The sequence below is a fragment of the Girardinichthys multiradiatus genome, chromosome 5 (genome assembly GCF_021462225.1).
Source record: "Girardinichthys multiradiatus isolate DD_20200921_A chromosome 5, DD_fGirMul_XY1, whole genome shotgun sequence".
Classification (NCBI taxonomy): Eukaryota; Metazoa; Chordata; class Actinopteri; order Cyprinodontiformes; family Goodeidae; genus Girardinichthys; species Girardinichthys multiradiatus.
In genome coordinates this window covers 21,897,738-21,910,045 of record NC_061798.1, presented here as the reverse complement: position 1 = coordinate 21,910,045, position 12,308 = coordinate 21,897,738, and the positions used below count along the sequence as shown (strand labels likewise).

The window sequence follows — 12,308 nt, the reverse complement described above, 5'->3', positions numbered from 1 at the left end:
TTTCATCATGACATTATGGAAAATAATGAACTTTATCACAATATGCTAATATTTTGAGAAGGACCTGTAGGTCAAATAACCACTCCCTAAAACCAATTTAGCCACAGCACCAGGTCTGAGTGCAGAACACGTGGAACCTTGAAGCAGATCCGCTATAGCAGCAGAAGACCACACCCTCTGTCACTTCTGTGAGCTAACAAAAATTGGACAATGAAAAGGTCAGTATTTGGCATAGACAACATGAAATCACAAATTCATTCAGCCTGTATAAAAAGTTGAGGCTGGTAGTGGTATTATGATGATGTGGAGGGTATTTTCTTTGATCATTATTATTAACTAAGCATGTTTAAACACCACAGCTTGCCCAAGTTTTGTTGCTGACCATTGTCATCCTTTTATAACAACAGTGTTTTGATGCCGACCCAGGAGGATAATACACCATGTCATAAAAATAATCTCAAACTGTTTTTTTGACCTTGACAATGAATTGACTGTGGCAATAAAGGTGGCAATTTTGTGTTTTATATCCCAATTGGAAAATCTAAACTATTTATTTATTCATTTTTTTACTTACTTAACTACAGCTGGTGGCTCACCATTTTGTTTGCAATTGAATCCACTGTTAAAATAGTTATAAAGTCCTAATCAACTTTTTCAAAATTAAAATAAAAGATATTTTATAATGTTTTGAATTAGAATGTAAGTACATTTCAATCTAATAAACTGGCATAGGGCTGCACGCAGTTGGTAGCACTGTTGCTTTGCAGCAAGAAGGTCCTGGGTTTGAATCCCGACCTGGGGTCTTTCTGCATGGAGTTCTCCCCGTGCATGCGTGGGTTCTCTCCAGGAACTCCGACTTCCTCCCACAGTCCAAAAACATGAGTATTTGGTTAATGGTCACTATAAATTGCATATAGGTGTGCTTGTGGATGTGTGAATGGTTATGTCGCACTGTGCTGAACCGGCGACCTGCCCAGGGTGCACCCTGACTCTCGTTCAATGACTGCTGGAGATAGGCACTAGCTCCCTTGCCACCCTGCATGGAAAAGTGGGTATAGACAATGGAAAGATGGATAAACTGGACAGGAGTTTAGGAGTTTGGACATGTTTGTATGTTCTGTATTCCCTCCTGATGGTGCTTTATAAAAACTGACCGGAACAGAAATGCAAAAATTACCAATGTTTATAACTAGGCCACCAAAGAAACAGTAATTGACTTGTGAAGAAAACAGAGGGTACAGCCACGTTCCAAGAAGTCGATTTATTACAAAAAGATTATGATGAGTAATTATGGTGTTAACTTGTCTGTTACGTTCCTCAGCATTCCCGTCTCTGGCGTGGCGTTTTTAGCACGTTCAACCTGCATCACTCATTGTGCACGCCCTGATATTTCACACTGTCTTGTGTATATATTTGTAGTATTGGTTGTGCTTTAAATCTTTTTGCATGTTTTATATTTACATAAACAACTAAGATTAAGATTTTTATCTTTGTTCTAAGGTTTTTTCTTTGTCAGCATAGTTTTATCAGTCACATTTCACGCAAAAACACGTATACTAAAGCTGAACGATCTTCTATGATTATGCGCAAACAAATGTGGCATTAAAACAAAATCAATAGTTCAGTATGTTGAGATGTAGTATTACACAATCTGAAACAAGTCTGTAGCTGTCAACGCTGTCTGTAGGTAAACTTCCACAGCAAAAATTTATTTTTTTTATTTTTTTGAGACGTTTCTGTAGAAATTGAAGTAAACTTCATGATATTTCAAAAACTAATGACAACAGACTGTCTTCTGTAACAGGAGGTTAAGATAGACCTACACATACACATTAATTGTGATTAAAACAGCAATTATGCTGAGCCAAGCCCAATTTTGTTTAATCTTTTCCTGTTTTAAAAACTTAAGTAAATAAATAAATAAACAATGAAATGAACCTGAATGTAGATATTAAGTAGGATAAGGCGTAGGAGGAAGGTTCAGTAGAGTCTGAGAGAAAATGAAAGAGAGAATGAATAGTCAATTACTGGGTGTTTGGCATCCTTTTTTGTTACCTAACTGGACCGCACACATTCTTGTCATTCACACCATGGAATAATGTTTCATTTCAGAGTCTCTGCTTGTGTTTCTAAAGACGTTTCTATAAAAGTGAAAGGGGTGGAAAATTGTGGCCTTACAAAGTGATTTTGTGTTTTCGAAAACGCGTGTTTGATAAACCTTCAAACCAAACCAGGAATGAACAAGCACAGATACTCAAAATCTAAATGACGCAGAAGGCATCAGGACCTTATTTGTTCTTTAGGTCAAATCTAATGGCCTTTCTGTTGAAGCACCTATGATGCACCAAAATAAAAACTTGAACTGATATTTGAACCATAAACTTTTCTTTTAACCTACATTTCAACCAGTGGGGGTTCTGCCATGAATGTTGCCCTGGGCTAGACTCCTTTTCTATTACCACCCACCCCTTCTTCACCACAACCTTGCCTTGAATACTCTTTTCATTTTTTTAACGCTATATTTTTCATGGCTGTTCATACAAAAATCCACAAAAGATGTATTATCTTCAAATTTCAAAAGCTAAATGAAGTTCTCAAGGACTCAAAATGAAGACATCTTTGCCCACCAGCGTCTCGGGCCACATGGGCACAGTGCTCCTCATTGACTTACAGTTAAAAAAAGTTGTAATTGTTTTGTAAGGTGCTTGAGAGCTTTCCTTTCTAATGCTACCCTGGACACCTGTACATAACACCTATATTAAAAACCCACCAATAACTGCAACAAAGGTATTGAAAAGATTTTTCAGCCCAACTTGCTCCGATTCACACAATCTCCCCCCTCTATCCCAAACTCTGCTTTGGCTGACATTGAAGGTTTAAGCAGGTCAAAGGTCTGTGACCTGGAGCCACTGAGCATGGAGATCTGAAAGAGGAAAGGAGACCCAATGACACGCTCAGAAGGTACGACCCAACTAGTTGACATTACCGGCACAGAGCAAGACGTTCAGAAGTTCAATCTAGGAAAACAAAAAGAGCAGGGTGGAAAAACGTTTAAGAAAAGACAAAGTTAATTACTGCCTATAGTAGTTTATATAATGTTTCATACTTCATACATTTTTTTACATTTTGTTACATTAACACAAATTTCAGTATATACTATTGGGGTTTTATCTGACAGAGAAACACAAAGTAGCACATGGTTTTATTTTACAAATTAAAATCTGAAAAGGGTGGCCTTTAGTATTCAGCTCTCTTTATTCTAATACCCCTAAATAAAACTCAGGGCAACCAACTGCTGTCAGAAGTCACCTAACTAGTAGGTGTTATGAGTTTTCTCAGTCTGTATGACGCCTGCTGTTCTGTGAAGGCCACAGAGGTTTGTTGAAAAAACATTAGAAACAAACAGCATCATGAAGACCAAGAAACACAAAAGGAAGGTCAGGAATAAAGATGTGGAAAAGTTTAAAAGATGGTTAGGTTTTAAAAAAAAATCCCTAGCTTTGGACATCTCATCTCATCGCTGTTCAATCCATTTTCTGGAAATGGAAAGCATATAAACCTAGCAAGCCATGGTTGCTCATTTAAACTGTCTGGTTGGGCAGGGAAAGCATTATTCGGCAAAGCAACCAAAAGCCCATGGTACCTTCGGGGGAGTTGCAGAGGTCCAAAGCTCAGGTGCAACAATCTGTTTTCAGGACAACTATTAGTTATGCACTCTACAAATCCCACCTTTATGGAAGAGTGTAAAGAAGAAAGCCATAAAAAGTCCTGTTTACAGCTGGTCCCATGTCATGTAAGGGACACAGCAAACATGTAGGTCCTCTGAACAGATGAATCCAGAAATGAACATTTTAGCCTTCATGCAAAACGCTATATGTAAAGGAGAACTAACTGCATATAACACAGAATACACCATCCTGCTGCCAGGATGCTATTTCACATCAGAGACAGGAAAGCTGTTCAGAGTTGATTAGAAGATAGAGAAAGAAAATTTGAAACAAGAAAAAACATCGTGGAAGTGTTTTTAATTCCAAAATGTTTTTTTGTTTTTGTTTGTTTTTTTGCACTTTTCCTGTGTTCTTAAGCATCATTTATTTTGTAATAAAATACATGAGAAGTCCTAAAGAATAATAATTGTTCTCTTTGTTCCTGATGAGTCCCGATCTACATTACAATCGGTAATGTTTTCATCCCTTCAGGAAGTCTTTTATGAGTATGAAACATTTTGTTACTTTTCCAGTCAATAATTAGGTGTTAAAGTTTACTGCTCATCTGAACTCAACCGAGCCAAGCCCCCCTCCAGTCTATAAATGTAGCCTTAGCTGAAATAACCACCATGCATTAACTGACCTGCTGTCAAGCAGCCACAAGACAATCAATACTTTCAGATAATGAAGTCATCGACTCACAGCAAGCGCCAGCTAATGACAAGACTGAAGGTCTCCTGTTATTGCCTTATTTTATGGCTTTGTCTCTTGGTACCATGTGAATGCGCCACCAATGCTGGTGTACGAACGATGGAAATTGTGAGTGATGTAGGTTTTATAGTGTAAAGAAGCACCGTTGGAGCTGACTAATGGAGTTTTTCTTTTTTAATGCAGCACAGTTTAATTCAGCTTGGCTAGTCCCCGTTATGATGACACTGCGTCCAGTGGTAATATCATTCCACTAAAACTAGAAAAAATATTTACTGTAAGTTTAAATAAATATATTTTTTTTCCTTTTAAGATGTAAGAGAACCTAAATAGGCATTCCTCTATCATTCCATATTTTTGTGGGTTACATTTACAGGAAATTCAGTTAACTAAATTGACTACAGATAAATAAAATGCAGCTAAAGTTAAATTACATTGCCGTATTTGACTAAAACTAAATTAAAATGTGCTGTCAAAACGCATAGTGACTCCAACATCAGAGGGATGAAGCATTGATTATTGTGACCTATATGAAGGTTTCCTGAGATGGAAAAAATATATTTTCATGTGTTTACCTCTCCCATTCTAATAATTATAAAAAGGAGAGTATGTATTTATTGGTTATGCATATTATATCCAAATTGTGCACATCTATTTATGTTGTAAACTGTGTTTAAATCTGATATTAGCAATAGAATGTTAACCCTGGTGGGTGAACAGTGTGATTGTCACTGTCATCTGGACAAAGCCAGCAGCACTGTGAGGATCATGTTCTTTGATTTCTCCAGTGCATTTAATACAATCCAACCTGATTTGCTTTGTCAGAAACTCCAGAAGACTCAGGTGGAGGCCTCAACAATCTCCTGGATCAAAGACTACCTGACAAACAGACCACAGTTTGTGAGACTGAAGGGTTGTGAGTCTAACTAGGTAGTCAGCAGCACAGGAGCACCACAGAGGACTGTACTCTCACCATTCCTTTTCACTCTGTACACCTCAGACTTCCAGTACAAGACAGACTCTTGTCATCTGCAGAAATACTCGGATGATTCTGCAGTCGTGGGGTGGATCAGAGATGGACAAGAAGCTGAGTACAGGAAGGTGGTGGACCTCTTTGTGGCATGGTGTGGAAACAATCATCTCATTTTGAACATGATTAAAACAAAGGAGATGATTGTAGATTTTAAGAGAAACAGGAATAAGTCAAAAACTATTTATATTATGGGAGAAGAAGTGGAGGTGGTGGAGGATTATAAATACCTCGGTGTTCACCTGGACAACAGACTAGAGTGGAGATGCAACTGTGAAGCCATCTACAAGAAGGGACAGAGCAGACTGTACTTCTTGAGGAATCTTAGGTCCTTTGGTGTTTGCAGCAAGATGCTGCATATCTTCTATAAGTCTGTTGTGGAGAGTGTGATTTCTTCTACCATCATCTGCTGGGGAAGCAGCATCAGAGCCAGGGACTTAAAAAAGCTCAACGTGCTGATAAAAAAGGCTGGTTCTGATCTGGGGACTCCTCTGGAACCTCTGGAGATCATTGTGGAAAGACGGATTCTTCATAAAATGAAGAACATTATGGAGAACCTTGAGCATCTTCTTCATGAGACTGTTGTACAACAACAGAGTGTCTTCAGTCAGAGGCTTCTTCAGATCTGCTGTAAGACGGAGTGCTACAGGAGATCCTTCCTGCCCACAGCCATCAGCATCTACAACGGCTCTTTGAGGAAACCTTCATAATATGAGCTACAACAACATTTAATTTCCCTTTGGGATAAATAAAGTATTTTTTAATTGAATTTGAATTGAATTACCTAAAAGTTTCATTTTTACAAACCAGGTATTGTTAAAATGTACAACTGTGCATCACTGTTGTTGGATGTTGGTTTTTACCGGTTGTCTAACCAAGCTCATTTATTTGGATTGGACAGGAATATGATGTTTTTTCTATTATATATTATATATTTATATTCTATTACAGAATAATTTAAAGTAATGCTGTTAAAAAGGGTTATTTTGGAGACAAGGCTCTCCAAGCTGGTATAGACTACTGTACTGTTACATTTAAATAAATAATTGCAGTTCATCATAATGCATCTTTCAACAGATGCAAATGTTTTCCTCATTTCCCCCTGGGAACAAAGTATTTTTTATGCCTGGGTTAGATCATAATGCCAATGATCCTTACAGGATTACCATTGACAATAACATTCCCAGCATTGAGGGTCTTGTTTTTTAGCCTGTTCTGATCTTGTTATAATGAACTGTGCACATGTACATGTTGTAAATTTATGCTAAGATAAAGCCTGAGCCTCAGGTTGATCCGTGGCTGATCTGACAAGAAGCACAGAGTCGGAATCTGCCTGCAGCCTACTACCCCCCACCCTGATGCACTTTCGTCTAAACACACACATCCACTCCTTCCTCCCTGATGATTTTACTTTCTCCACAACATCCTTCATTCTTTCCCTCTGCTCCTCGTCTCCCCTCTTCTACCTCCAGGATGAGAGTTAAGACAGACAGCTTGAATTGGATGTCGGGGAGAATTAGACACCAGCAGACAATGTGATTTCTTCGACTTCAAGGCTTTCTTTTCCCCAGAAGAGAGCAAAGAGGGCTGGTTTGGTACTTGCAGAAAAATTCAGAGGAAGAATCAGAGAACAGGAGGAAGGCAACATAAAGAAGAAAGGAGGTGCAAGACAACTATAAGCAAAGAGCAATTGCAAGTATAAAAGAAAAACAGAGCAGCCAATTGGTGCCAAAAAGGTTTAACAAATTCTGAAAGAAATCACAATGAAAAAAGAACCCAGAAAGTAAAAAACTGATCAGTTAAAAGGTTGCGTGAGTCAGAAACACAGGAAGACAATAGCAGGCCATCTAGGCAGCCACTTAATAGTCCACCCACTCACTGCTATCCAGATGGGCAGATTGACGCCTCTTAGCTCCTTTAAGAGCTCCAATAATGGACCACAGTATAGGTGGGCTGTGAAGAGGATAGTCATCCTGTCCAAAGTAACTCAATTCCTCAGTTCTGGTCTCTTGTTTCAGCTGCCGTCAGTGCATCAGTGTGGGAAGTACATGTGATAATGCTCCCAGATTTACCAACCCACAAAGGACTGTGGAAAGATGAATTATGGTAAGAGTGGCTGATGTTGTGGTAACACAAGGTCAGTTGAAGTTGTGTCACGGTGGGTATAGAACAATACATACATCAAGGACATAATGCGTAGCACCCTAGTTCTTGTCATGTTGGTTTGCCTTGACAGCTGAAGCTGTGTTATGTGTTAATTCATTATACTTTTGGTTGAGCCTCAACATAGTACAGAATTAAATAATGCTGATAAAGTTACATAAAAACATATTTTTAAAAACTTAGAATGTCAGGGCTATTTTAGTAAACTTAGGATAGGATACTTTGTTAAAAGTGAGAGCATCCACTTCACATTTCTTACATGTATGAATTAAAATACATTGATGGCTGGTGATAAAAACATTTGGGGGGAGCACTAGAGGTCGGGGATTACAACACAACAATAAACTCTACTTGAACATAAATCCATCCACGATCATTTGTCCGCTGCTGGATTTATAGGTCTTGTTGGTCCAAGCCAAATTTCTTCATACGCTTTTTTTCCTTCAACTAAAGCCTCATGATTTTAGTCCCTTTTCCATTGCAAGACCCAGGATTTAAAGATGCAGGATTTATTTTACCTGGGTAAAAATTATACTGGCGAATTGTGTACGTTCTATTTCCATTGCTCAGAAAGGCCACAGACCATTAATTTAATTCAGCCTACTGACGTATGGGGAAGTTGTGACAAAAATGACACCTTTAGTCCAGCATATGTCGTTACCAATAATTTTTTTGTAGTTTGTTTCAACTGTGAAATAATTGTACACAATGAGCATCTTTAGAGTTTTACAGTTGATTAATGGCTTTCATTATTCCTTAAGTTGCGCTGGATCCATAAGCAGGAAAAGTTTAAATCATTATTTTTCATTTAGTTTTTTTTACCAACCTGCATCTGGCCAGAGTTGTTGCTTAAAAAATGCATGATTTTATTACACTTACTACTAAACACTAATTAACACACTTACAGTACAGACCAAAAGTTTGGACACACCTTCTCATTCAAAGAGTTGTCTTTATTTTCATGACTATGAATATTGTAGCTTCACACTGAAGGCATCAAAACTATGAATTAACACATGTGGAATTATATACTGAACAAAAAAGTGTGAAACGACTGAAAATATGTCTTATATTCTAGGTTCTTCAAAGTAGCCACCTTTTGCTTTGATTGCTGCTCTGCACACTCTTGGCATTCTGTTGATGAGTTCAAGAGGTAGTCACCTGAAATGGTTTTCACTTCACAGGTGTGCCCTGTCAGGTTTAATAAGTGGGATTTCAAGCCTTATAAATGGGGTTGGGACCATCAGTTGTGTTGTGCAGGAGGTGGATACCGTACATAGCTAAGTAAAGAAAAACGAGTGGCCATCATTACTTTAAGAAATGAAGGTCAGTCAATCCGAACAATTGGGAAAACTTTGAAAGTGTCCCCAATTGCAGTCGCAAAAACCATCAAGTGCTACAAAGAAACTGGCTCATATGAGAACCGCCCCAGGAAAGGAAGACCAAGAGTCACCTCTGCTGCGGACGATAAGTTCATCCGAGTCACCAGCCTCAGAAATTGCAGGTTAACAGCAGCTCAGATTAGAGAACAGGTCAATGCCACACAGAGTTCTAGCAGCAGACACATCTCTAGAACAACTGTTAAGAGGAGACTGTGTGAATCAGGCCTTCATGGTAAAATAGCTGCTAGGAAACCACTGCTGAGGACAGGCAACAAGCAGAAGAGACTTGTTTGGGCTAAAGAACACAAGGAATGGACATTAGACCAGTGGAAATCTGTGCTTTAGTCTGATGAGTCCAAGTTTGAGATCTTTGGTTCCAACCACCGTGTATTTGTGCGGCGCAGAAGAGGTGAACGGATGGACTCTACATGCCTGGTTCCCACTGTGAAGCATGGAGGAGGAGGTGTGATGGTGTGGCGGTGCTTTGCTGGTGACACTGTTGGCGATTTATTCAAAATTGAAGGCATACTGAACCAGCATGGCTACCACAGCATCTTGCAGCGGCATGCTATTCCATCCGGTTTGCGTTTAGTTGGACCATCATTTATTTTTCAACAGAACAATGACCCCAAACACACCTCCAGGCTGTGTAAGGGCTATTTGACCAAGAAGGAGAGGGATGGGGTGCTGCCCCAGATGACCTGGCCTCCACAGTCACCGGACCTGAACCCAATCGAGATGGTTTGGGGTGAGCTGGACTGCAGAGTGAAGGCAAAAGGGCCAACAAGTGCTAAACATCTCTGGGAACTCCTTCAAGACTGTTGGAAAACCATTTCAGGTGACTACCTCTTGAAGCTCATCAACAGAATGCCAAGAGTGTGCAGAGCAGTAATCAAAGCAAAAGGTGGCTACTTTGAAGAACCTAGAATATAAGAAATATTTTCAGTCGTTTCACACTTTTTTGTTCAGTATATAATTCCACATGTGTTAATTCATAGTTTTGATGCCTTCAGTGTGAAGCTACAATATTCATAGTCATGAAAATAAAGACAACTCTTTGAATGAGGTGTGTCCAAACTTTTGGTCTGTACTGTACGTTTCTCTAATTATAATAAGGCAAACTCATTTCAGATATCTACAACACAAACTATATAAAAAAATAAATTTTATTTATTAGAAAAAAAAATAGATAATCAGACCAGAAGTACAGGGAATTGATATCTTGACTGTCTAATCATAAGCAAATATTTATATGACGTAGAAGATGCGTAGACAGTGGAGCAGACGATAGCAGAACACAAAGGTGAAGAAGATCATTTGGGAGCTTCAGGGAAACTGCATCCAAACCTTGTCCCTCCTTCTGCTGAGCTGTCTGAACTATGAAAAATGAAAAATAATAAAGAGTTCACACCCCACTAGGTTAGGTTTACATTACATGACAATCTTAGGGAAATGTATATTTTCTTACAGCATTAAAATGATTTTCTCACAGAACTGTGTCAAAGCAATAATTAATACCAACAACAAGTTAAAATGTCAAAACTCTCAGGTGAAAAATATTACATTCTTTATTCTGGTACTTGCAGATATTCACTACATACCTACTAAACGCTTTACATTCACTTTTAGCTGCCATAAACATGTAACAGGTAGTGGGAAATCTTAGAGTGCCGGGCCGAGATCAGGCAGCTGTTAGGGGAAGTCCCAGTCCAATTGTCCAGTTAACTTAGTTTAGCTTAGCAGCCAGACCACCCTGTAAGTGGAGCTCCACTACTCTGAAAACTACTCTGAAGTAGGCTTATTCTTGATTAACTGACTGCACAGATGAAGTTTTGAGGTATACTTTCTCGCTTAAAATAATCATAAAACTACTTTGTGTGATGGTTTAATGGTATAAAAACATCAAATTTGTTTACTCACTTCCGCCATTACTGCAGCTGGTGGTGCAATGTCTTGCTGCTGGCAAACCTGCCCTTTTAACGTACCCAAGGAAATCTGGAAAGACCTACAGTACTTCAGACCAGGATCTTTTACCTGTGAAAGTAAGGCTCCTGGAAAGTGTAATTACTCGGGTAAATTTGCACCAAACACGCCCTGAGCTTTCAAAAGCCCGGAGCTTTCCACAAGAAATGGAAAACGGTCTGTTATTATTTTGCAAATAAATGACCGAACTTTCACTGCTGACATTGCCTCCTGTCTTGTTCTTCCTGTCTGACTCTTCCGTTTGCATCCACATGTTTGAATGACATTCATGCCCGCTTGTCTATGCTGCCAGGGATGTGACTTTGTTTGACAGGTATCATGACTTAATCAGATTAGATCAAGAATGACACAAAAAACCCTGATTCACCATTGGCACAGAGAGCTGTGCCCGGAGGAGAATCTTTTAATAACCAATCAGAGACAGGCATGAAGTCACATAGAAGCCAAAACTTTAGGAACGTACATCCACACCAATCCGGTCAGCGCCTTTGCTTTTGAATCATATAATTAGGTCTCCACAAAAAAAATGCAATGGGATTCCTGAGAAATCCAACGTCAGAAACATTTTAGGAGTGAATGTTGGGGTGCGACATTTTGGACTTTGTGTTAGGTTTTTTGTTTGTTTACTTTTTCATCTAGTTTGGGTTTTTGTAGTCTTGGTAGTTTGTTTATTTCCTTCCACTGTCTTCTAGTGTTTGTTGTTTTCTCTCTCTTCGCTCCTAGTTCCTTTAGTGGTTGCTTTTCTATTACTTGTTATGGTTTACTTCAATTCAATTCAATTCAAAAATACTTTATTAATCCCAAAGGGAAATTAAACGTTGTAGCTCATTATGAGGGTTTCATCAAAGAGCCGTTGTAGATGCTGATGGCTGTGGGCAGGCAGGATCTCCTGTAGCGCTCCGTCTTACAGCAGATCTGAAGAAGCCTCTGACTGAAGACACTGTTGTTGTAGGACAGTTTCATGAAGAGGATGCTCAGGGTTCTCCATAATGTTCTTCATTTTATGAAGAATCCGTCTTTCCACAATGATCTCCAGAGGTTCCAGAGGAGTCCCCGGAACAGAGCCAGCCTTTTTTATCAGCTTGTTGAGCTTTTTTAAGTCCCTGGCTCTGATGCTGCTTCCCCAGCAGATGATGGCAGAAGAGATCACACTTTCCACAACAGACTTATAGAAGATATGCAGCATCTTGCTGCAAACACCAAAGGACCTAAGATTCCTCAAGAAGTACAGTCTGCTCTGTCCCTTCTTGTAGATGGCTTCACAGTTGCATCTCCACTCTAGTCTGTTGTCCAGGTGAACACTGAGGTATTTATAATCCTCCACCACCTCCACTT

The 12,308-nt window shown here is 39.1% G+C and overlaps 1 long non-coding RNA gene across 1 annotated transcript; it reads right to left on the bottom strand.

Annotated features, from left to right (window-relative positions):
* Positions 1-10,142: 10,142 nt before the first annotated feature.
* On the bottom strand, positions 10,143-11,667 carry LOC124869140. Its single transcript, XR_007038498.1, has 2 exons — positions 10,907-11,667; positions 10,143-10,367 (listed from the first exon to the last, which is right to left on the bottom strand). It is a non-coding gene; the product is annotated as an uncharacterized LOC124869140 (long non-coding RNA).
* Positions 11,668-12,308: the final 641 nt, after the last annotated feature.